Here is a 27478-nt window from a genome sequence, read left to right as displayed (position 1 = left end):
TGCTAAGACAAGTTAAAAACAGTTTGGTTCTATATTGATATTTATTACTTGATACTGTTATTTATTGCAGTAATATTTTATTTTTGGAAACTGTTCGTGCTGCTGCACTTTTGTTAAAAGAACCAAACCAGATTTTATACACTTGAGAAGTTTAAGTTGACCTTAATCTGATCAACCATTACGCCCAACACTTTGTTTTTATGTTCTGGTTTATAGCTGCTGTTTTTTGATTTTTATAATTTTGTTTAAAATGTGTTTACTGCATTAAAGAGAAAAGATGGTGCAATCAAAAAAGTCTTATTAGTCTTATAGCCTATTTATTTATTTCCTATACAAAAGCTCCCTAATAATTCTAGGATACTTAATTCCAGATATTGCTATTTAAGTCATCTGGTGAAAATTCCTGTCATTTTTTCATATCGCAGAAAAAAAATATTGCAATGTCATTTTTCCAATATCGTGCAGAACGTTTTTTCAACAGAAACGATGTTTCCTTGAACACCCTGCTGTGAACGCAGCGTGCTGCATTTCCCTGCCTTCTTAACGCCGCTGTGTTTACAAACTTATCGCAGCTGATTGGCCCACCAAACGGGAGGAAACACACCTCGAAGCCCGTTGTAGAACGTTGCAGGAAACACGTTGTTCATTCAGAAAACGTTGCAAACACAACGGGACTTCTCCCAGCTGCTGGTTCTCTGGACGCCACGGGACGCTCACCTGTTCCCGTTCTCACGGCGCAGAGAGACAAGGGAGGAGAGAAGCTTTCAAGCAGCCGTGTGAAGAATGTAGCTCATCAATGTCAGTTTTGGTGAACAGACCAATCGCAGCCTGGATGGGGCGGGACATTTAAAAATACTGACAGATAGGTGTCATTTACACTGCAACGCTGGGGACGCTGGGGACGCTGGGGACAGGTCAGGATAAGAACGTCCCCATCACTTTTTGAAAGCTTTTGTTAAAAATGTTCTGAAAAACAGCAACAAAGAAAGTTAAATTACAAATCAAACAAAAAGGAAACACGCAAGTAAAATATAGAAGAAACTAACTCGTCACCTGCCATCTTCATTTTGTTCCCCTTCATATAAATAAAGACATTTTCACCATAAATTGGTGCAGAAAATGTTTCCAGAATGCGGGAAATTAAGTGTTAAATGGCTGTTAGAGAGGACGCAGGTTTAAGTCGCCCCCTGCTGGCTGCTAGAGAGGACGCAGGTTTAAGTCGCCCCCTGCTGGCCGCTAGAGAGGACGCAGGTTTAAGTCGTCCCCTGCTGGCTGCTAGAGAGGACGCAGGTTTAAGTCGCCCCCTGCTGGCTGTTAGAGAGGACGCAGGTTTAAGTCGCCCCCTGCTGGCTGTTAGAGAGGACGCAGGTTTAAGGCGCCCCCTGCAGGCTGTTCGAGAGGACGCAGGTTTAAGTCGCCCCCTGCTGGCTGTTAGAGAGGACGCAGGTTTAAGTCGCCCCCTGCTGGCTGCTAGAGAGGACGCAGGTTTAAGTCGCCCCCTGCAGGCTGTTAGAGAGGACGCAGGTTTAAGTCGCCCCCTGCTGGCTGCTAGAGAGGACGCAGGTTTAAGTCGCCCCCTGCTGGCCGCTAGAGAGGACGCAGGTTTAAGTCGCCCCCTGCTGGCCGCTAGAGAGGACGCAGGTTTAAGTCGCCCCCTGCTGGCTGCTAGAGAGGACGCAGGTTTAAGTCGCCCCCTGCTGGCTGTTAGAGAGGACGCAGGTTTAAGTCGCCCCCTGCTGGCCGCTAGAGAGGACGCAGGTTTAAGTCGTCCCCTGCTGGCTGCTAGAGAGGACGCAGGTTTAAGTCGCCCCCTGCTGGCTGTTAGAGAGGACGCAGGTTTAAGTCGCCCCTGCTGGCTGTTAGAGAGGACGCAGGTTTAAGTCGCCCCCTGCAGGCTGTTCGAGAGGACGCAGGTTTAAGTCGCCCCCTGCTGGCTGTTAGAGAGGACGCAGGTTTAAGTCGCCCCCTGCTGGCTGCTAGAGAGGACGCAGGTTTAAGTCGCCCCCTGCAGGCTGTTAGAGAGGACGCAGGTTTAAGTCGCCCCCTGCTGGCTGTTAGAGAGGACGCAGGTTTAAGTCGCCCCCTGCAGGCTGTTAGAGAGGACGCGGGTTTAAGTCGCCCCCTGCAGGCTGTTAGAGAGGACGCGGGTTTAAGTCGCCCCCTGCTGGCCGCTGGAGAGGACGCAGGTTTAAGTCGCCCCCTGCTGGCCGCTAGAGAGGACGCAGGTTTAAGTCGCCCCCTGCTGGCCGCTGGAGAGGACGCAGGTTTAAGTCGCCCCCTGCTGGCCGCTAGAGAGGACGCAGGTTTAAGTCGCCCCCTGCTGGCTGTTAGAGAGGACGCAGGTTTAAGTCGCCCCTGCTGGCTGTTAGAGAGGACGCAGCTTTAAGTCTCCCCCTGCTGGCAGCTTAGAGAGCAGCCGGAGGTTCCTGGTTGGTTTAAACCGAATGAGTTCAGTAGCTTCACTCCCACAAAGTGAGGCAGAGTTCAGCTGCTGGTCTGAAGACACAAAGACTCTTTCATAGAGTGAAGCACACAGACGCTGCCTGTCTGATGAGTCGCCGCTGAAACACTGCAGGTCAGCTGACAGAAATATTCGCTGGTATGAAACTCTGCAGCTTCCTGTTGTTCTGCAGAAACACCCTCAGACTTCTTCTTCTCTGCTTTTCTTGATCAGATGTCTTAATAAACTGATTGTCTTCTCTAGCAGCCAGCAGGGGGCGACTTAAAGCTGCGTCCTCTCCAGCGGCCAGCAGGGGGCGACTTAAACCTGCGTCCTCTCTAGCGGCCAGCAGGGGGCGACTTAAACCTGCGTCCTCTCTAGCGGCCAGCAGGGGGCGACTTAAACCTGCGTCCTCTCTAGCGGCCAGCAGGGGGCGACTTAAACCTGCGTCCTCTCTAGCAGCCAGCAGGGGGCGACTTAAACCTGCGTCCTCTCTAGCAGCCAGCAGGGGGCGACTTAAACCTGCGTCCTCTCTAGCAGCCAGCAGGGGGCGACTTAAACCTGCGTCCTCTCTAGCGGCCAGCAGGGGGCGACTTAAACCTGCGTCCTCTCTAGCGGCCAGCAGGGGGCGACTTAAACCTGCGTCCTCTCTAGCGGCCAGCAGGGGGCGACTTAAACCTGCGTCCTCTCTAGCAGCCAGCAGGGGGCGACTTAAACCTGCGTCCTCTCTAGCAGCAAGCAGGGGGCGACTTAAACCTGCGTCCTCTCTAGCAGCCAGCAGGGGGCGACTTAAACCTGCGTCCTCTCTAGCAGCCAGCAGGGGGCGACTTAAACCTGCGTCCTCTCCAGCAGCCAGCAGGGGGCGACTTAAACCTGCGTCCTCTCTAGCAGCCAGCAGGGGGCGACTTAAACCTGCGTCCTCTCTAGAAGCCAGCAGGGGGCGACTTAAACCTGCGTCCTCTCTAGCGGCCAGCAGGGGGCGACTTAAACCTGCGTCCTCTCCAGCAGCCAGCAGGGGGCGACTTAAACCTGCGTCCTCTCTAGCAGCCAGCAGGGGGCGACTTAAACCTGCGTCCTCTCTAGCAGCCAGCAGGGGGCGACTTAAACCTGCGTCCTCTCCAGCAGCCAGCAGGGGGCGACTTAAACCTGCGTCCTCTCTAGCAGCCAGCAGGGGGCGACTTAAACCTGCGTCCTCTCTAGCGGCCAGCAGGGGGCGACTTAAACCTGCGTCCTCTCCAGCAGCCAGCAGGGGGCGACTTAAACCTGCGTCCTCTCCAGCAGCCAGCAGGGGGCGACTTAAACCTGCGTCCTCTCCAGCAGCCAGCAGGGGGCGACTCCAGCGGCTGCAGAAAGAAGTGTGATTGTATAGAAGTCTCTGAGAAAATGTTTCTACTTGTCAGCTGATTTATTCCCTCAGTAAACACTTTCCTGATGAGTTTATGGTCTCAAACTTCCAAACGGTAGTCCACAAACCAACGGGGGACGTCACAAAGGCCACGCCCACTTCCTTTACACAGCCTGTGGCTGATGGAGACATATTATGCTTTTCCACATTTTATGACTTATCTACAGTGTCAGATGTTCATGTTAAACTTGGCCAAAGCTTCAAATTATGAGGTTACGGTATTTAAAAGAAATCCCTCAGGTTTCCTCCTGTTCTGAACGCTCCGGTTTCTTTTTCTACGAACGGCTCCGTAACACAACACGGAGCCAGACGGAGCCGCTGCTCCATATATGGTCATTTACTCACACAGCAACGGCACGGCAACACACAGTCTGCCTGTTCCGCCCAGCAACAACAACAGCCTGGTAACCTGCTTCAGGTCTTGGCCAATCAGAAGACAGTGGGCTTTGAGAGGAGGGCCTTAAAGAGACAGGAGCATCTACAGCTTGTTTCAGACAGAGGCTGAAATGAAGGCCTACATGAAGAGTCAGTATAAGAGAGAGAATTATTTTTTTTAACTTTGAGTCGTGCAAAGCTGCCAAACAGGAGTCAGAATAACAGGTCTCCTTTAAACCCCACACAGCAGGTCTGAGTTTAACTGTTCAGATCAGAAAAATAATCTGATCATTTATTCTTCGTTTCAGTTGTTTTGTAACCACGAATAAAAAGCTGGAATATTTGTTGGTTTTCATTCAACTAAAGTTTCAGCAGGACGGCTGAATGATCTCCGCGGTGACGGACAGTTTCCCACTTCACATTTTACAGATCGACTCTTCGACCAACAGAGAAAACACGTTGGAAGGAGAATAGAGATGATGGCGGCCGCAACATGAAGGTTAGAGAACAGCCAGGACGCTCTGAACACACCCAAAGCCTGACAAGATTTTATCTTATCAGAAATTGGAAACACAAAGGAAGTCAGGCGAGCCAGCCGAGGCGTGGACGGGCGTGAACGGGCGTGAGTGTGTGCAGGTGAATGTGCGTAGGTGAGTGTGTGCAGGTGTGGTGACAGACGGGCCGGGCGGAGAAATTCCTTCATGCCAGCTGAGGTGGAGCTGCGAGTCTGCAGCTGTCGCACCATAACTACTGTATTTATATCTGCCATAAAATACTTCATTAGTACTACCTGCTGTTGTTGTTGTGTGTACTTGTACATGAATTAGTACTGCCTGTTATTGTTGTTGTGTACTTGTACATGGATTAGTACTACCTGCTGTTGTTGTTGTGTGTACTTGTACATGGATTAGTACTGCCTGTTATTGTTGTTGTGTACTTGTACATGGATTAGTACTGCCTGTTATTGTTGTTGTGTACTTGTACATGGATTAGTACTACCTGCTGTTGTTGTTGTGTGTACTTGTACATGAATTAGTACTGCCTGTTATTGTTGTTGTGTACTTGTACATGGATTAGTACTACCTGCTGTTGTTGTTGTGTGTACTTGTACATGAATTAGTACTGCCTGTTATTGTTGTTGTGTACTTGTACATGGATTAGTACTACCTGTTGTACTGCACTGTGTTGTTGGTGAAGTTTTCTTCTTCTCTCTTCCTGCTGAGCAACTCAGATATTTGTGAGCTGGTTTTTATCAGCTGATCGATGACGTCACTGATCCCTTTGATCGATCAGCTTTACTGTTTTAATGTCACAAAGCTGTGGTTCCCAACCTGAGGCTCTGGACCCTTCACAGGGCAACTTCACAGTTGTTTTAACGCTAAGTTATATTCTAACATTAAAACACATCAGATATTAATATTAGTGTTAAAAATGTGACCAAAAGAAAAGTGAGTGAATTCACTTTGTGTGGTTTCAAAGTCCAGGTTTCCTCATTGATTTATTAGGACAAACTGGATGTCAGTGTTAACAGATACTGAGTGTTTTAGGTTTTAACTGATCAATAACGCCTGAAAAACTCTGATTCACTTCGTGTCTTGAGGCGGTGGCTTCCCTCCTCCACCCTCCTCTGTACGAGTCTAACCAGACTCCCATTAAAAATCTGAGGATTTAACGTCTCTGTCCTCTTCAGTAAAATACACACAAAGCAGAAGGTAGATCTGAACCCTGTCGGGATACACAGAGGATTCTGGTGAATTCTGCAAGTTAATAACTCATCAAACATTTAAAAAACATTTAAACCTCAGTCGTTTTATTTAAACTCTACAGGACGCAGCTTTCCTGCGCGGCTTGTTCAGATGGTTAAAGCGGTGAAAAAAACAGATTTCAGAGTGGTTTCTTTGTTTAAATAAGAATCCCTGACCGACTGAACACACGCCGAGTCTCAGTCTGGTCAGGAAGGATTCAGGTTATGTTGTCGATTAAATTAATCCAGAGCTAAACTTTGCCGACGAGATACGGAGATTTAAAATCACAGTTTTTCAAACGACGTTCGGCAGCGAAAGAAACGCGCCGGGACTGACGTGTCAGCATCGCACCTAACTTTCCTGAAAACTTTCCCGTATTAGCTCACATGAAGTCTGAACTCTGACTGTTTCCCACAGAAAGTTTATAATTTTAATGTCAAATAAAGATAAAGATGCGTCCTTACCGTGAGAGCCGGAGGGCGGGAGAACCGTCTCTGCGCTAAAAACTGTCCAAACTTTAATGAAGTCTGGTGGGAGACCGCAGTCCTCTGTGGGCGGGGTCAGAGGTCACCCGCGGGTCACTGTGTGCTAACGTGCTAACCATCAGAGAGCAGCAGGGACGGCGGGGTCACGTGAGCCTGTCAGCCACACCTCGTTTCTATGGTAACCACAGACTCCATGATGGAGGAGGCCCCTGGAAAAAACTATTTATGTTAAAAACAACTATTCTGTTCAGAGTGAACTTGTTTTGTTGAAGCAGTCGTGATCTAAGCACTTACAGACAAGTCAGAACAAATCGCTCTCACGTGTTATTGAGGCTACGCGGTTAGCATGACGTTAGCTCAGGAGACCTGAAGGTTAGAGCAGAAACCATCATGCGGCGCTTCAGCTCCTGGAGCGCCAACCTTATTTTGGGGCAAAGTCATTAAGCAGCTTCAGATTTCTGATTCTCTACATGCAGGTTTTACGGCTCGTTCGCCAGGCGGGTCGGGACAAACATATCAAATGTAGCTGCCGTGTTTCACAGGTGCAGTGAGACGTTGTGACGTGGTTTCTCACGACTGAATGACCTTTTAGAGGTCAGTAAAGACTACAGGGTGCTTCCTTAAATACAGAATAACGATATTTTACAAACAGATTTACGGTGAGTGCTGATCGCCCTGACAGACTGCGTCCAGTGTAACCGCCACGGTGATGGCCTCAAAGACCAGTTTGTGGATGGGAAATTTTCCTTGCGCCGAGGTGGATCCGGCTTTGCTGGGACTCTCAGGTACAGAAGGCTCTGGATCAGGCTCCCTGGCCCCCTGGTGGCCCCCCGTCTCGAACAGGTCAGGAACACAGGACGTGTCCCCGTTAAACACGTACCTGCTGACGGCTGCCAGCTGCTGCCTCGCTGGTGGTGAGACAGTTCTTAGATGTGCACAGAGCTCCGTCTGTCGACCTGCTTTAATACGCTGAGTACTTCTGGCTGCCGCAGGTTCCTGTAATACATTTTCAAAGGTAAATACTTCAACTCGACCACATGCTGTTATTATTTACTCAGACATGTGAGTCCATGTTGCCCAGCTGATCAACATTTTAATAATCAACGGTCTCTGATCGTCCTGCGCGAGTCCACATCTGTAAACCTTCAGTGAGACGGGTGCTGACCTGAACACTGACTACCTGTCATCGTCCAATCACAGCGCCCCTTCACGCGCCTCAGTGTAAGTTAAGTAAATGCACCAATTCCTCCTTAAGAATCAGGGAAAGTGTTCAGTCGACTGGCACGTGGAAATAAAGATTAAACTACAAATCTGGACAAACGTGCAGCTTCTATAATGAACAGGAAGTAAAAAGACGTCAGCGGTGACTCGCCAGAAGCCTTCCAGCGGCCCTGGAGGTGAGTCAGACTTGACTCAACACGCTTCCTCTGAAATGCAGCAGAAGGCCACTCCGGCTGACGGAGCTTTGCTCGGGGCAGCGGCTGACGTTACCTTCATGCTTCCTTTAAAGTGTGAACACCGACACAGTGAGCGTACAGGACGTCCGGCAAACGCCGAACTCTGCGTTCTGATTACTGACGTCAGTAAATCAGAGACCACGTAGACCATTTTCTTACTTTAGGATTTAATGAATGAAAAAAGCCCACAGAGGTGAACTCCTGTATCGTCCAGCTGAAATGAATATTAGAACTGCAGTAAGCTAAATAGTTTATATTAATTATAGTGAACACTAATCTCACCAGTGGTGTAACATCAGGAAACACTTTGATTTGTGAAACTGTTGAATCTAAACTAATTAAAGTTGAAATGTTACTAATATTCTATAAACTATCTGTAGGCAGAGTATCCAAACAAAGTGGAAGATATATTTATTTAATGTTTAATAGTATGCTAATCCACTACTTTCTGCAAGTTCCTCCTGCAGGTTGTGGATGATTCCTCTGCAGTGGACAGATGTAGAGTCAGGACGCTGCTGGGCCACTGTGTTCTGCTTCAGGCTTCGAGCCGGCCTCCTCCCTGTTTGGACCAACATGTGAAGGGGGATCAGTGGAAACTTCTACTCTGTGTTTTCATAGTTAAGTTTCAGAGTTAAACCTTTTCTTTGACTCCTGGAAAAGAGTCTCTAATATTTACTCACCTTCACTGTTATTCTAACCAAACACAGTTCAAAATAACTTTTAGAGTTTCACAGTTTTATTCTTTACCAGCTACGCGAGTCAAACTACAGCCACCAACGTTACGCACGTCTGAATACAATTTATATAAAAACATTTAGCCCCAAGCTTCAGTCTGTAGTTTAGTGTTATTGAAACGCTCAGCTCGCTGTTAAAATCTCTTGTTTTTCAGAGGAGAATTCCAGCCTGGAACAATTCTCACATTATCACGTCCTGGCCATCGATTGTACCCGAAACCTGATCACACAGGCTCCAACAGTTGGTCAAGTTCAGAACTGCAGAGACTTTTCTCAGTCGGTCTGCGTCAGGGACGTAGTCTGGTTACTGATGTTCTGGGTCTCTGGATGAACAACAGATTTCACAGGTGCAGCACTTCTTTGGGCCTGATTCACTAACATCCTGAATAAAGAGCACTAAATTGCGTGTGCATTTTAAATATTGCACGTGTCATTGTAGTTCCTGTTATGGGTGATTTAGATGGCAACAGGAGCAAACACATGGAGGCGAAAGTATTTCAATGAGGGTTTGCGTGTTAATGTTCAGGTTCTATTATACCAATAGTCATTTCTACTAGTTCCTCCTCCAGGCTGCGGTCAGAGCCTCTGCAGTGGACACATGGAGATTTAATTAAAAAGCCCACGTCCAGCGTTCACATCATAAAACGCTCACTGCACACGAGGAGAAGGAGCTCAGGCACATTATGTATATAATAAATGAATTCTGTGCCACTTGAACATTTTGGACTACTGACCTCTTTAGCAGAAAGGTTAGCGTAGCGCTACAAGCTAATAAGCAAGCTTGGGAACAGATCCGTGATATAATCTCTCATTTTAACCAACGGGATTTATTTTTTTTTACAGAGCATCTCTTTACCAGACAGACGTGCGTTTCAACTGGAAAGGTGATTTATGAAACATCAAAATTTAAAGATCAGGTTTGGAGCAGTTTTATTAACACAAGCTTAAGGCCAATGCTGCAGAGATGCTAACGGATAAAAGCAAACTGTTCCCAAAGCACAACTGCCACCAGGATGCCCGACACCACCACCCACAGGTGTGCACCACCACCTAAAGACAGCAAGGCACACACGTAAAGCACAATAAGGCTCCGGGGCCAAACTCCCCTAAACACATTGTTCAGCCTTTACTGCCAGTTAACAATCTGAGGGGTCATCAGTCAGATGGACACCGAGCTTTATGTGGACATTAAGCCTTTCATTCAGAAGAAGAACCTTCTGATATTTTCTCACATGTGATACAGACTCAGAGCAGGACTGAGTTCTCTTCCTCTCAACATATCAAACATGTCCCACAGATCAATGTGTCCACACACGTCCCTCACACTGTCTTAATGCTGCAACATGTCTGCAGGGGTGAAGATAGAACCACACTGACCTACTTCTGAAGACAAACTGCAACAAACACAAAAGCCACCAAATGATCAGGAACATTAACTGGATCCAGTTCCCATCACATATTACACTCAGGAACCAGACAGGAGGACCAAGGAAACAGCAGATTTCCCCCCAGTACTCAAGTTTTGTCTCTAATTCCTTTAAATAAATCCAATCCAACACAAAAAGAGACTTTTAGAAGCAATTATTTTCTTAAGTATCAGGCTCCACATGTGAGACGCTGTCTGTAAAGAGGGTGGTGTTCTGCTCTGTCCTGACAGTCCAGCATTTATCTGAACAGAGAGTGATGGTAGGTGATGGGACCAGCCCTCATACTGTCATCAGTCCTTAAACCTGCACAGGCTCACATCACCTGTCACTTTTATTTTACTTTACACAGGTTCGAACAGTGCAGAGCTTTCCCATCTAACAGAATTAAACCCAGGGAAGGCAGTAAAAGACCCCAGAGCCAGAGGAGACGCTTTCTGACTCTCAGTAATGCTCACCAGGTTTCACACATCAGTATAACTAATGAGAACTACTTAACATAAGTATTTTACACTGGAGAAAAATGCAAAGGAAAATAAAACGTATAAACCTCCACAGATTTGTTTTGGAAGAGTTTAGTTTTGACACATAACAGTAGATGGTGGAAGCTGAGAGTTTTTAGCAGCTATAGCACCACAGAAAGTTCTGCACACCTTCTCTTTGGTAGAAACAAAAGGTCAGAACCTTGTTGCCTGTTGGCGCCACAGAAGGGTTCAGAGTGACCTCTGCTGGTTGAGCTCCCACACAGCAAGAAGGCCTGTAAATATGTTAGGAAACTAAAATATGAATTTAATAATATAAACTTAAATAAATAGGCTAACTGCTGTCCTAAACTACATATAACATTAGTTCATCAACATCACTTGTCTTAATCTGAAGTCACCAATGGTCTTAAAAATGTTTAGTTCTCCCCAACAGTTATTATTTTTAATTTTATTTCAGTTAACTCAAGTGTTTTTTTTCACACCCAGTGCTACTTTAGTTTTACTAGAAAAACATTAGTTAAGTTTAGTTTTAGTCTATAATCAACTTTCTAACTACATGGTACATGGGCTACTTTTATTTTGAAGGTTTTACTGGTTACCATCCCTTCCATAAAAGGAAGAGACCACATGACTTCCGTTTTGGGTTTATAACGAGAAACAAGTTGACTGAAGTTCACAGACTCTTTGTTCAAAAAGGAATAACAATAAAATGAAAAACGGGCCGGTTTTAATTGGTTTTTCGTTTTTTTGATTCTGACACCAAAAACAGATATTTTGTTTTTCATTTTGAAACAAAAAACAGATAAACGGTATTTTCGTTTTATTAATTTCTGCGACACCACGATGGTGGAACGAGCTACCGCACGCCATCAGAGCAGGGGCGTCTTCTTCCTCTGATAACACCTCTAACATGCACTTCCTGTGCTCTTCTTCTTCTGTCCCCTACAATGATCTTGTTTTGACTGCACTTTGTTAACTCTTACTTCCTTCCCTCGGTATCTATCTCTGATGTGATATGAACTATGAGCTCTTACTAGTATGTATTATCAGCTGTAGATCTGTAGTTCATGCTCTGTTGATGCTTTTATGTTGTTCCTCAAATGTAAGTCGCTTTGGATAAAAGCGTCTGCCACATGAGTAAATGTAAAGGATCAAAACATCACTATCCTACCTGCGGACAAAGGAAGATGCACGGTAGTACTTAACACAGCGGATTACCAGAACAAAGTCAACACACTACTAATGGACACAAACACATATGAGACACTGAGACGAGACCCAACCAGCGGATACAAGAAAAAGGCCATAGAATGTCTACAACAGTTACAGAAGGACAACACCATCACCCGTGAACAATATTACCGTTTGTATCCTGGAGAAGCCATTCCATGCATTTATGGACTACCCAAGATACACAAAGAAGGAGCCCCACTCAGGCCGATTATCAGCAGCATTAACTCGGTCACCTACAACATTGCCAAACACATTTCCACCATCTTAGCTCCATTGGTGGGAAAAACACACCTCACCACATCCAAAACTCTATTGACTTTGTAAACAAAGTTCGAGGACTAAAACTGGATCCAGATGAAACCATGGTATCCTATGACGTGACTTCTTTCCTCACCATAGAGGCAGTAGAAACCGTCAGGAAACGGCTAACACAAGACAACACCCTGGACAACAGAACTAGCCTCAGCCCCGACCAGATCTGTAAATTACTCGACCTCTGTCTAAACACCACCATCAAGTTCACACGAGAAGACGTCCACAACAACAGTTTGGCCTTCCTGGACTGCGCTGTACACATTGAAGAGGACAGGAGCCTGCAGATTGGTGTTTACAGAAAACCCACACACACAGACCAATACCTACTGTACAGAACCACCTGAAGGGGGCACTTACAGCCTGTGGAGACCCTAAATGGACCTTTGTGAAAACAGCCACAAGATCCAAGAAGAACAAAACTACAGGGGAGGAAAAGAAGGTCAAACGCAACAACATTGTGATTCCATACGTGTCTGGAGTATCAGAGAAACTCAGGAGGATTTTTAACAAACACGACATCCCTGTGTTTTTTAAACCCAAGAACACACTAAGACAGATGCTGGTCCACCCCAAAGACCGCACACCCAAACACAAGAAAAGCAATCTAGTGTATGCGGTCCAATGCAGTGAGGAATGCACAGACCTGTATATTGGGGAGACTAAACAACCACGACACAAACGCATGGCTCAACACAGAAGGGCCAACTCCTCAGGTCAAGACTCTGCAGTCTACTTACATCTGAAGGACAGAGGACACTCGTTTGAGGACCAGCAGGTGCACATTTTAGACAGAGAAGATGGATGGTTTGAAAGAGGTGTCAAGGAAGCATCTACACCAGGGTGGAGAAGCCGTCATTGAACAGGGGAGGGGGTCTACGCCACCACTTATCCCCCACTTACAATGCTGTCCTTTCATCACTTCCCAGGAAACTCAACAAACGTAACCTGTTGGCCTCAGGTGAAGATACCAACGATGGTCGTTCAGTCTTGGCCTCAGGTGAAGATACCAACGATGGTCGTTCAGTCTTGGCCACCGTTAGTCCTAACGACCGTAACGACTGTCGTCACAGCAACAAGGAACACTAACGAACCAGCGGTATCGATGACCCGGGCCAACGACCCCACTGAGGTTAAATAGCTGAGTTTCCCTGCCAGTCAGTCAGGACTGAAGAAGTCCTTTGGATGAGGGACGAAACGTCTTCCAGTATCTTCAACCAAGTCCAGTTGCCCTTGACTTTAACCTTCGTTGGAGAACTATGACCTGGATGACTGAGAATCTTCATAGACATCGTAAAAGTAAAATGTAAATAATTACAAATGAGATACCCAGACCGTTAAGAAAATAAAGACAGGTGATGGTACCCAGGTGAAAAAGAAGTAAAGGCTCTGAACGTGTTTTTTAAATTCACAGTATGCTTATAGTACATTCATACTCCTAACATGCTTACTACAAGTATATTAAAGCTATATTCTCCTGAGCTTTAACATACTTCTCAAAAGTATACTTTGAATAAATTGGTAATAAATATATACTTAATTACATTTTTAATAAATATGCTTAAATAAAAGTATATTTTTCACAACATTTTAGTCTATTTAACTCTTAGTAAATACTATTTAGGTGTACTTTGTGCAAGTACATTGTTAAACAATTACACTTTTAGTGGGTTAAAACATGCTTCATTGTGTAGGCTACTGCAAAACATTTTTCAAAAGCATTTTATAATTATTGTTTTCATTTCTTTCTTTTAATTTTTTTAATCAGGTAAAGGAAAGAGCACATGTTCTTAACTTAACATAAAGTAATGAGCATACTTTAAATCATAATGTAGTTATACTTGTTTGTAAACAATAAACACGTTTGTACGCAGGGCTGAAGTACAAGCAGGAGAGGACATATGCAGGGACCGCTTTCTTGGTAAGTTTCTTATTGTTAGCAAGACAACACAGTTGTGTAAGTTAACTAAAGCTGAGCTCACTCTGGTTTGGAAATATTTTCCTTGGTGGATGGTGCTGGTGTACGTTAGCTAATGCTAGCACGTGGATTAATATAGCTAACGTTAGTTAGCATGTTAATAGTCTGCCTTATAAACAGTGTTGGGAGTAACAAAGTTACAAAAGTAACGCAATTAACGTTATAATAAAGTGTTGCTTTTTGCTGTAAGGCAGTTTTTAATGTTACTAAATTTTCTGTAATATTCAATCTCAGTAGCGGCGCGGTGGTACAGCGGTTAGCACTGTCACCTCGGCCTTTCTGTGTGGAGTTTGCATGTTCTTCTCTCCGTCCAAAGACATGCAGGCTAGGTTAATTGATGTCTCTAAACTGTCCTCAGGTGTGACTGGTTGTTTGTCTGTGTGTCCCTGCGATGGACTCACCTGCCCGGGGTTGAACCCCGCCCTGTGCCCGATGTCAGCTGGGATTGGCTCCAGCCGCCCGCGACCCTGTACGCAGGATAAGCGGTTGACGATGGCTGGAATAAAGATTTGCTATAAGAACAGAATTACAGTGTTTATAATGACGCAAATGAAGAACTAAACCAGGTGGAAGTACTGGCCTAACTGAATATTTGTTATAGCTCATTTGCAACTGCATTTCTTTTCTTTTAGAGCTTCCTGGGATCGTCGCCTCACTCAGACGGCTTAGAGGCCAGGAAAACCTCAAAGGACCAGCTGGACCCTCACAAGCTGATAGTTGTGTCCTGCACACCATCACTGTTCTTCAACAGGGTCAGACTAAATAAACAAATATTCTTGTGGAAAATATATATATTTTATTTATATTATATATATTTATAATATTTATCTGAGCGTTAACTGGGGGGGGGGGGGGGTCCCTTGTGGAAAACCATTTCACCTGAACCTAAAAAGTTAGACATGATGTCATATTGTGTTTCAGCAACTTTAAACAAGTAAATGAGCAAGACTGTTCAGAAGTTACTGGAAACGTTTTGTTGCAGTTATTCCTGACAGCCTGTTTTTAATAATTTAATTATGTTTTTTGAACTTTCATTTGAGGACCTCATAAAATGTTCTTACCTCATGGCTTCAGAGTCAATGCTCTGCAGCCCTCGACTGAACATGCACTGCCACTGAAAGCATGTATGTGCTCTATATGTTGGATTAATGTACTATGGAAAGACTTGTATGGATTCTCTTCACTTGCATGACACAATGGGAGAAGAAAGCTTCACACAGGATATAGCACACTAGTAAATCCTTTTTTGGGCCAGATGGTGAGATGAGGACATTTCTGATGTGCGTTTGTTGTCAGAGCTGCTGAGAAGCTGACAGCAGTGTTAGAACCAGGTTAGAACAGAAGGGCGTGCAGCTTTAACTCTGGGCTGAGGGTGAATGATGAAGATGATAACTAGGCTGCAAATAAGACATAAATATCAAAAACCAAATGAAATGAACAACAATAAATACATCTGTATCGGTAATCTGGATTCAGAACATTTACTAAAGACACAGAACAGGCCACCTGCTGGTAGAAAGGGGAAACAATTTGGTACATTACGTTAGAAACCAGATTAAATATGAATTTAATATTCAAAATATAGCGCTGACAGCAACAACTCTGCACACAATCATTTCTTAGGTTAACCTATATTAGCCTACCAACTGTACTGCACCAAACAATGTGTTTAAAAAACGTGACTCTTGCTGTTTACATGAATAAATGCACAATATTATAGTGCAGGTAATCAACGTATTTCTCTCGGTCCAAGTTTATTTATTTATTTTCATCTAACGTCACCCTGGTATAACATTAGTGCTGCATAATGTTACATATCTGACCGTCCTACAAGCTTGGCTTTTATTTTAATATGTTTACCATCACCGGTCTTCCTTTTCTTAACATCTATCTTCAGCGGAGAAATAAAAATAGGAATTTCAAAAAACCAAAATCGGACTGTTATTTGAATTTGAAGCCGTTTTTCAGAATCCAGAAACGGAAAACGTCTCTTTTTCCCCGTTTCTTTGTTTTTGGTTTGAAACGACAAACGAAAAAAAAGGTGGTTTTCCCGTTTGTTCATTTTGTGGTATAATTAACAAAAGCATTTTTCCAATTTTGGGCCCAAAATGAAAAAAACAACATTCAGTTTGATTTTTCATTAGTTTTTTTTATAATCAAAACCAAAAAAATAAATTCAGCACAATTTCTTGTTTTCCTTTCTTACAGACAAGACAAAGTTATTACTCAATATTTCCTGTATTAGGAAGCCATTAGAGTAGACTACCATCTATCCCCGTTGTGAGCGTGCGTGTGATTGGACGGAGACAACAGATGCCAGTGCGCCACAGCTCAATCATTTGATGTAGCCTCTGCGTCAGACACAGAACGTTACAGTTGAAGTCAGGCGGTCTGATCCTGGGGAGGCCCCGCCCCTCTGCACTCTTCTCTCTGTGAGATGGAAGAGTTTAGAAAGTTGCGTGGCGCTGTGGAGACGCCCACGCTGCAGCTCTGGCTGGATGAAACCCGATGACCCCCAAAACTGAACAGATCATGTCTTTAGGGGAGTTCATGTCTTACTGTGTAAATATATATATTAGATGAGTTACTATGAGTTGGCGTGCCTTGACGTTTGACCTGTGATGTAGAAACCTTTGTCTGAGTTTGTTTACATTTCAGGATATCAAAGTTGAGTACAAAAGGAAAGTGTAACATTTTCAGTGCCTGTATTTCACCAGCGTTTTCAGTATTTGTCAAGCGGCTAAGTTCTTTCGGAATGCTTGGTCATAGGGTCCAGCCCTGTCAACGGGCGGTTATCTGAAGGTTACCGGTGTCCTGCATAACTTCTTGAGGGCCGTGAACACACCCAGGATGCCCTTACCATCGTCTGGAGAGGAAGAAGCTGTGGGCAGCATCAAATCCACAGCGGAGGCCAAACATTGCCGGAGATATTTGTTACTATTTCTTTGCAGATGCACCTTTTATTGATCAGCACACGCAGGTAGCAGGAAACGTCTGAGCTACAGAGAGCTGGAGGGGAGTTAAAAGTGTTAAAAGAGTAGCTGCCTGCTCTCATTGGCTGGATGTCGAGTCGGTCGACTCCTCCAGATATTTGGCGTGCTAGATATCTGGCAGACGTCAGCGATGTGTCAGAAACGTGTGGGGGAGCCGTTTTGACGCGTCATTGAGTAGTTCACTCATAACGACTGGCGACCGCCGATCAACCACTGATTTACTCCTGATCACAGCCTGACGGTCGCCGAGCGGCAAATCAGGCTAAAAATCGTGTAGTGTGAACAAGGCGTTAATGGTACACGAGGGCTGGAATAATAATTAATTTAAATAAGTAACTGAAAGAAAAGCATCAGGAATAATTCTACCAGGGACAACCTCAGTTTGTTTGTGTCTATGTGTGAGACTGATTGTGTACATGTGTGTGTGTACATGTGTGTGTGTACATGTGTGTGTGTACATGTGTGTGCGCAGAAGCCTGTTAAAGACTGTAGTTGTTAGTGAGAGTGGGACGCCACGACTGTGCCACACCGACCCCAGCAACAGGCAGGCAAGAACCCCAGCAGCCAATAGGGGTGGGAGAAAGAAAAAGGATAAATCAATCAACAAAAAACAAAGACTCCCAGATGCAAACGCGGAAGACCTATGAGATGGTGTTTTTCAACCTGGTCCAGCAATGGATGTAAAAACACAAAGCTGCAGCTCAAAAGGAAGATGGCTAGTTTTATATGCTTGTTATGCATACAGTGTGCTCTTTACAGAACTCGTGGTTACTATGGTGATCTGTTACTAAAATCATCAGTGTTGTTTCCTCTTTCAAACTGACCGAATCATATAGTAGAAAGGATGTTGCCAATGGTAAACAAGAGGGTCAACTACCTACTGAAAGGGGCCCTGAATTTAGAAGACAGCATGACGCGGTTCTGCGTATCCACACTAACCTGGCTGCAACTTGACCGGACGGTGCAGTCCTGGAATGCACACAGGATCCAAGGTTTGTTGTTTAATTTCATAATTTCCCTTAGAAGCTCCCTAAAGATATACTTCTGTCAAGATGCATTGATATGGATGATGATATGTAACTGAAGTCTTAGTAGTTAGTATTAGTTTTGATTTGCTTATTTTATTTAGGCAAGGGTATCCCCAAACAACGGGCTTTAGGTGAATGCCCAAAAACACTGGCTGGAGCTCTTTTGCCAGAGGCTGCAGGAAGTGGGATCCTCTTTGACACGTGTGTCACTATTTGGCCGAAACCCATTTTCCACAGTGGATCACCAGGCAGCAGCTGAACAAGAACAATTCAGACATTTCAAAACTCTGCCGTTAAGCATGAACCAAGGCCTTTTCAAAACAGAATTAAGGACCTTATAGACATCATAAGAAGACGTGTAGAGAGCAGCATGTGCACAGTGTAATAAGTCAAGACCTGCACCTCGTCAACAAGCATCTCAAGTTCAGTTTCTGTTCTTTTTGTTGGTCTCTTGCTCGGGTTTTTGATGTGATTCTCTATAACAGACATTTAAACCTATTTTCTTACTTTTGAATAAATAAATTGTTTGAATAAGTCTGTCAACTGGATACTTATATGTGTGTTTAAACACAAGTAGCAGGCATAAGTGTACAGATACTTGATTTCAACATTTCCCTTCTTTTGTTTCTCCCATCAACTTTTTGTCATAATGCAAAAACTTGAGGACTCAAAGGCAGACTCGGTACAGTTCGAAGGGGTAACAAAAGGGTTTTATTGATAGGTCCAACAGGGCAGTATGGAGAGCACGGAGGAGGTGAGTAAGTCCAGGTAAGGGATGCAGAGCAGGGTGTGGCGTTCGGCAGGGTTCCCGGAGGTAGTGTGATCCTGGGCACAGAGAAAAACAGGTTAATCCAGGGAGAGACAGAAATGACTAGGAATCTTATAGGAGAAGATTGTCGGCCTTGACGCATGTACCACATGTGGCTAACTGACTGGGTTGAAATACTGCAGGAGCTTGATTAGTGGGATGAGAACCAGGTGCGCCGCTGGAGCCAGAGAGTGTAGCCACGCCCAGACAGACACAGACAGGGAGGACAGACAGAAAACACAGGGAAGGGGGGAGACTCTGTAGCACCACAACACTTTTATTATGGAGACAATTAAAGTCCAGAAGAGTCGGAGAGTCTGTCAGCAAGAAACATGTTTTACATCATTTATTGTCATTTCTATGTCACATGTGGGGCTGATCGTTCCTGTGTTTACACCAAATAGACGATAATAAAACATAGTAAAGCCTAAGTAAGCAAAGGAAAATAAAGCATGCATATCCAGTCATCTCACTGGCTGCATCTGATGGAAGCAGCCGGCGGCGCCGCCAGTAAAATCAGCTGGTGAAAGAATGAACGAAAGCTGCTGTGTTGGATTGATATGATGGAACGCAGTGATCAATCAGTGACGAGTGATGTGACTTGCAAATAAACCATGCAGTAGTGTTGAAGGATATCAGGAGAGGAAATAAACTGAAAGCCTAAAACTGAGCGTCGACTCAGAGTTACATCATTTCATATTCCCTGAAACATTTAGCCTAATAAATCCAAAGAGACCATGATCAGATTCTGGGTTATCCAATAAAAAACTCACAATCAGAATCAATAAATATTATTCTGATAATGGAAGTATTGTGCCAGTAGAAAGGATCCTGTGCTTCTGAGCAGGACATACAGTCACTTATTATTCATGTGCAGGTGTTAAACAGTAACAGCTACAGAAAGAATCTTGCTGCTCTGCACTGAGAACAGAGACTTTATTAGTACCAACACAGAACACATGTGCAGACACAAACTCCATCAAAAGTCTATCCAGCTGTTAGAGCCGACTGACAGCTGATCCAGCTGTGATCAGCTGCCGCCGTCATCAGAAACGGATGTGACGCTGTGGAGGCGTTCCTTCTCTTATTGCTTGGTTGGAAAAGACGCAAGTGAGGGAAACGTGGATGCTGTGGTGTCCGAACGATAATGCTGCGATGATGTGTTGAGAAGAAATCCGCTTGACACTGTTCTTGATTATAAAAGTTTATTACATCAAAGAATTCAGCATCAATTACAAGCTCTGCAGCAGCTTGGAGAGTGACCCAGCCTGATGGCCACTCTGTCTCTCTGTACATCGAACACAGCTTATATAGGACATGTTTAGGTCTCTGCTAAATACCATATAAGGGCACAGTCCCTTCATACACACTAACCTCTACTCCCCCTACCACTGGGTCAGAGGTCAAATTCCATTCACTCTTTGCACACCCATCAATCATTACTTCCCCTTAAGGGTTCACTGTCTCCAGCTACAGAGCATTATGTTAAACTGTAATGGTCAAATGCACATATGTTATACACCACAATGCAATTAAGAGACATGAAAAGACTTGATTGCGTTTTAGCACCAAGCAACATTGATTCCTACTCCTCTCATTTGGGATCTGGGATGCAGTCCACCTCATTTCCTCTCCCCTGAGCGACCACCAAACCCACCTGGTGCCCGGTCCAGTTGATTGTGGTCCACTGCTCTTTAGCCTAATCCAAAAGCCCCGTCTTCCTTTTCAAATTATTGTATATTTATTATAGGTAACTCGTGTTTCAGCAATAAAGCTGGAACAAACAAACTAAGCTAAGTTTAAGGAGCTAAAAGCGCTGGCAGCTGCCATAGCAACATGATGGTTGGACAAAGGTTCAAACCTCCTTTTTCTTTCTCGGGGATTTGTGCGAATGTGTGCAGTCTTGAGTATAAAATAAGACTAAGTAGACCATATAAGGTGAATCTGCAAACACTGCAGAATAACACTGAGCACGTTTCATCAAGTGGCTCCAGGTGAGCTGAGGGAGGTGCAGTGCGACACCTGCTGGTCATATTTTGTAACTCAAATGTGCTTGCTGTTGGTTCGATGCCATCGATCTTTATAATATCATGAACACTTTACTGTCCCCAGTATTTACTAAAATAAGCCTCAATCTGTGAGGCTAGACTAAATAACAGACACACCTTTGTTTTATTAATTACGGCTTAACAGCACCACAAACTACATGCTCCAAACTTATCAAACAACTTAATGTTGGTTTTTTTGTTGAAAAAACGGAAAAACTACCCTTTTCTGGTTTCTGCCTTTGTTAATCATACCAAAAAAACAAGCTATCAGAACATACAGGGAACCTGTTGCACTCACATGAAATTGCGTTTTGGCTTGGTAGATCACATTGCGTGTAGTAATTAAATGTATTTGCATGTTAAACCCCAAATTCATATTCATTAAGGTAAAAGTACGAAATGAACAACAGGTGCTATCTTGCACTTTTTAAAGACGTCATTCTATGTGAACACCGTATTTGCTGGTGATATCAAGTTTGCACACGTTTTTACTCAGGCAGACCTTTAGTAAATCAGGTCCTTAATTCCTCATCCAGGATGACTACCATCTGAGAGACAGCCTGGAACTTATGGTGCTGAAATGGTTACGACACCAACTGGTTGTCCCCTGGGAATCTAAGTGTAGTTCAGGAGAGTAGAAATAAACACCTGCTGTTCGTTGGTTTTTCACAACTAAACGTAACCGCGTCAGCATTCCATGAACCATGCTGACGGAAATGGGAACCAAGTTTACCGTTGTCAGGTCTGCCAGTAAAAACACCAGCGTTGGCTTGCTGTTGCTTCAAAGACGTCTGCATCCACCTCAGTTTCCGTCTCATCGTGAACTCTGATGCCTTCGCTGAGTGCTGCGATGGAGAACTTCATGAAAGCTCACAGTTAAAACTACACATAGCCCCTTTAACTGCAAGTCTACTTATCTTATTATTAATATTATTTTATTATCTTATCTATCTATATTCTTTATTTCACACTTGCATTAATAATATAATAATAATCTTTAATTGTAGAGCACTTTTCAAAAACAAGTTACAAAGTGCTTTAACAAGTGTAAAGACAATAATACAAAAACAATACAAGATAAAAGCATGAAAATATTGAAAAGACTAAAATACATGTTTAAGATAAAATATATAATTAGTAAAACAGAATAAAATAAAAGGGATAAAATGAAGTCAAATAAGATCGGGAAAAGCTCTCCTATAAAAGTATGTTTTAAGAAGGGACTTAAAAGAGTTCACTGACTCAGCCGACCTGATTTCCTCGGGCAGGCTGTTCCAGAGCCTCGGGGCCCTGACAGCAAACGCTCTGTCCCCTTTAGTTTTCAGTCGAGACTCTGGAACAGACAACAGACCTCTGCCCGAGGATCTCAAGGTACGTGCTGGTGCGTATGGGACTAAAAGGTCAGAAATATAACAAGGCGAGAGGCCATGAAGAGCTTTAAAAGTGATCAATAGAATTTTAAAGTCAATTCTAAAACATACTGTGAGCCACTGTAATGAAGCTAAAATAGGAGTAATGTGGTCATATTTCTTTGTTCTGGTTAAAAGCCAGGCAGCTGAGTTCTGGACAGTCTGGAGTCGATCAATAGATTTTTGGGTTAAACAGGTGAAAAGGCTGTTGCAATAATCCAGGCGTGATGAGATGAAGGCGTGTAAAATGGTCTCGGTGTCCTTAAAAGTTAACATAGATCGAATTTTTGCTATATTTCTAAGTTGATAGAAACATGATTGAACAAGCTTTGTGGTGTGCTGCTCGAAATTGAAATTAAATTAAAATGAATTGTCCTTCCTGCCATGGCTAGGAGCTGTTGTACAGTCTGATGAAAGAGTTTTTAAGACTGTTGGTGGAGCTGGGCTGGGACAGCAGTCTGCCACTGAACACACTCCTCTGCCCAATGAAGGTGTTGTGCAGAGGGTGGTGGGCGTTGTCTACTATGGACAGCAGTTTGTCCAGGGTCCTTCTTTCTGTCACTGTCACCAGAGAGTCCAGCTCTGAGCGCAACACTGAGCCAGCTCTCCTCACCAGTCTGTCCGGTCGAACGACGTCTCTCTTCTTGCTGCTTCCTCCCCCGCAAACTACAGCATAAAAGAGGACGCTGGCCACCACAGACAGGTAAAACATCTGCAGCAGTTTTTTGCAGATGTTGAAGGACCCCAGCCTTCTCAGGAAGTACAGACGACTCTTTCCTGTGGAGAGTGTCCATATTTTCTGTCCAGTCCAGCTTGTCATCCAGCTGCAGCCTCAGGTATTTGTAAGTCCTGACCACCTCCACATCGACCCCCTTGATGGACACAGGCTGGAGACGTGGTTTCTTCCCTCTGAAGTCCACCACCATCTCCTTGGTCTTGGAGGTGTTCAGCTGCAGATGGTTGGTCCTGCACCACCTCACGAAGTCCTCTACCAGGCTCCTGTACTCCTCCTCCTGTCCATCCTTGATGCAGCCGACTATCACAGTGTTGTCTGAGTATTTCTGCATGTGGCAGAGCCCGGCGTTATACTGGAAGTCAGGTGTGTACAAGGTGAAGAGGACGGGAGAGAGCACGGCCCCCTGTGGTGCTCCGGTGCTGCTGACCACAGTGTCTGACGTGTGGTCCTTCAGTCTGACGTACTGTGGTCTCTCTGTGAGCTAGTCCATAATCCATGTCATCAAGCGTGGGTCCACCATCGTCTCTGTCAGCTTGTCTCTCAGCAGGAGTTGCTGGATGGGTTCGAAGGCGCTGGAGAAATCAAAAAACGCCATTCTCACAGCGCCGCTCACCTTTTCCAGATGTGAGTAGGCCTGTGGAGCAGATAGAGGATGGCATCCTCCACGCCCACCTTCTCCTGGTGTTCAAACTGAAGTGGATGTTGTGCATGGTGAACCTGGGGTCTGAGGACAGCAGCCGTTCAAAGGTCTTCATGATGTGTGTAGAGTGCTACTGATCTGAAGTCACCCGGCTCCCTGGATGAGACATGAGGTCTTCCAGAGCACTGGGACCCTCCCCAGCTGCAGGCTCAGGTTGAAGACATGCTGGAGTGGCTCCCCCAGTTCAGCAGAACAGGTTTTAAGCATCCTTGAACACACTCTGTCCGGGCCCGCTGCTTTCCTTGGACGGAGCCTCCTCAGCTTTCTGCTCACCTGATGCTTGGTGATGGTGGTGGGGAGGGGTTTTGAACTGTCCATGTGTGTTGGGGGTGGGGGTGGTCTGCAGTCTGAAGTGGTGATGGACATGGGGGTGTCAATATTTTTGCTTATCTTTGTTGAGAAAACAAAATTTAAACCTAACAGTTCTTTTTCTTTTTCTTATGGGGCCTAACGACGTCCATGCTGCCCACTGTGCCATGCCAGTGTTTATGTTAGAGTGAGTGGGAATGTATGAACATCTGTGGATTGTTACGTCTCTTTTCCCACGGGAATTGGAGTCCTCTGCCCAGGGCCAGATGCTCGAATCTGCCCTAGGTGGTCAAAGTCTGACCCAGCTGTTTCTGGTTTAAGTACTTCCCTGTTCCTATCTTTACTTTAATAAATACCAAAAGACAACTGTTTGTTGTAACTTATTTATTTCTTCAGTTCTCCACCGGGAAGTATACATTCCCAGTGGCAGAGACTTGTCTTCAGGTGACTCCAACAAGAAGCCAGGAGCACTAAAGAACCAAACGGTATGCATCATCTTGATAACGACTCCCCAGAGGTTAAATAGCTGGGATTCCCTGCCTGTCAGTCAGAAGTGAAGAAGCCTCTTGGATGAGAGGTGAAACGTCTTTGAGTATCTTCAACCAAGTCCAGTTGCGTTGATTTTAACCCACCTTGGATAACCATGACCTGAATGACTGAGAACCTTCACAGACACGTCTATGATCCTTAGACTGTATATTTTGGATCTGCACCTCATTCTTAGACTTCAGCATTTTACTTTTGGTGTCATGTTCTAGAGGCATTAGATTTGTTAAAATATTTTTCATATCTCAGAATTAAATCATGTTGGTTACATATGGCTGTAAACAGACCAGTACAGAGGAAGGAATCTGGCATCTCACCTTGGACTTCACAACGTCCAACAGTCCTGAGAAGAACAGAGAACAACTTCATCTCCATAATGATGATGATGATGATGATGATGATGATGATGATGATGAGGAGGAGGAGGAGGAAGAACCTGAAAGATTTCACAACAACAGCTCACAGTGTGTTTGTCTGTGTTTTATATAAACAAATCTGTAATTCACTGGTAAACCACAGCTCACCAGAACGAGTCTTTCCAGGTAGGAAGCTCTGGAGAAAGTGGTCATTGAGTGGGTCATTGAGTAATGACCAGCAGAGCAGTACAGACTCCAGGACTGATCATTACATCCAAACACACATTAATGTATCCTATCCTGCTGATTCCTCTGTAACTCACTGCTTTTATGATCATCTGTCATCAGCCAAGCGGATCAGGATGAAATGTGAGCTGATGAAGTAGTACATCAAGTTTGTAGCTGACAGGCTGATGCTGGAGCTCGGCTTCACAAAGGTAAACCAGGTCCCAGTAGAACCACAAATCCCAGTAGAACCAGGTCCCCGTAAAACTACAGCTCCCATTAATTCTAGCGTTTAGTATTTACCTCATTAAGTTGTTTGATTTTAAATGAACGTAAACCTTTTATGGACTTTTATTCTGCCACATTTTTCATAAAGTTATTAGAAATGGTGGATCAAACTCAGCAGGAAAAGAAATGTACTTGAGCAACAGGATAAATAAAAAGACTATTTGTTGAGTGAATGAGAAGCTCTGCAGCCATCAGCAGCTACTAGATGCTGCTCCAAGAAAACTTTATTAAAGTGAAAATCAAAGTCAACACAGTTTGTACACAACAAGTTCAGCCCTGAGATCATTTCACCATTTCTAAGAAAACACATTTCTGACATTAAAGACACAATCAGTGAGCCAGATGTTAACCAAAGTGAAGCCTCGTCCACCACCAACATTTAAACCACAGGACTGGAAGTTGTCTCCCTCCTACACAGAACACAGAGACACTGAGGAACCAGAGGACCAGAACCTAAATCCAGGATAAAGAGGTTCAGTGAATGTGGTGTTGAAGGTGTGGAGGTGGATCAGTGTGTCAGAGGAGACTCTGTAGAAGGACAGAGTGCCAGCAGGACAGTCCACATACACTGCTACTCTGTTAGAGGAGGAGGAGGAGGAGGAGGAGGAGGAGGAGGAGGAGGAGGAGGAGGAGGAGGAGGAGGAGGAGAGAGGGAGGTCTGTTTCTTTGTTATTGTGCCAGACAGAGTAACGACCATCAGAGCAGCTCAGACTCCAGGACTGATCATTCCATCCAAACACACAGTCTTTACTGTCTCCTCTCCTTCTGATTCCTCTGTAACTCACTGATATATAAACTCCTTCTCTCCACAGAAACAGGCTGAAACTCATCTGTGTCAACTGTCTCCAGGATTCTTCTACTGTCTGAGAGAAATAGACCAGAAGAAGAAGAAAGCAGGATGTCAAATATTGTCCTCAGCATGTTGTCCCGCTAAATAAACAGTTTGACCAGCATTCACACATGAACAACTAAACTGTTTCCAGTCTGATCACTAGATACAACTTTGTAATTAATGTCAGAAACAGCAGGTCTGAGGACAGAGAGTCCATATGATGGACAGATTGTAAAGCTTTCTGAGACAAGTTTGTGATTTTGCACTTGATAAATAAAACTGACTTGACTTCATATTTCATATCAATGAAGGACTGTATTTTAGAGACAGATGAGGCTAAATGATGAAGTTAACAGAGATTAAAGGCACCTAGAAGGTTTTTCTCTCATCAGAAATCATTTACACTGTAATTATATGCATCTAAATTTGCCCGTTCTTTTTGCTTTAAATATTTAACAGTTGTATTCATAATAAAAAAACAGCAAACTTGTTTACAGTAAACAGTGTTGGGCAAGCCACTTGTAAATGTAGTGAGCCAAGCTACCAGTTCACTCTACATTAAATGAAGCTTCACAACACTGAAGCTACAACCAGGAGAAACGTAGCAAGCTCAGCTACAGCAACATGGCAGAAGTCATTTACTACATCTGAGCTACTTTTATTTATATTGAACCAACTTTATTCCAGAGAAAAAAATAAAGACCTGCTCCAAACAGCAACAACGTGAGAGAGCTCTAAATCTGACAGAAACTCCCCTACTTACTGGGAGAAATGCCCAAATGCCAAATTATTACAGCAAAGTGTATTTCCTCACAATCTGAGAACAACCAGTGGAAAAACATTATTAGTGTTTGTTAGTTTAATAGTTGTAAAAATACTATTGCTTGTCAAAAAAGCAGGACATATTTTCAAGGTACAATTTATTTTGTTTAGGTTTTTTATGTTTATTATATATACTTTGGACACTTTGGATGTTTAAGTCAATTTACAGTGGGTACAGAAAGTATTCAGACCCCTTTAAATTTTTCAGTCTTTGTTTCATTGCAGCCATTTTCCAAAAATCAAAAAAGTTCATTTTATTTCTCAGTAATGTACACTCAGCACCCCATCTTGACAGAAAAAAACAG

At 44.2% G+C, this 27478-nt stretch overlaps 1 pseudogene; it reads right to left on the bottom strand.

Moving 5' to 3' along the window:
* LOC119909057 overlaps positions 1-6583 on the bottom strand; it is a 30657-nt pseudogene extending 24074 nt beyond the window's left edge.
* Positions 6584-27478: the final 20895 nt, after the last annotated feature.

This window comes from Micropterus salmoides, unplaced genomic scaffold (assembly GCF_014851395.1).
Source record: "Micropterus salmoides isolate LMB-PRFRI ecotype aquatic unplaced genomic scaffold, ASM1485139v1 Ms_hic_scaffold_18, whole genome shotgun sequence".
NCBI lineage: Eukaryota > Metazoa > Chordata > Actinopteri > Centrarchiformes > Centrarchidae > Micropterus > Micropterus salmoides.
The sequence above is the reverse complement of the archived record's forward strand: the minus strand, read 5'-3'. Positions and strand labels throughout refer to the sequence as shown.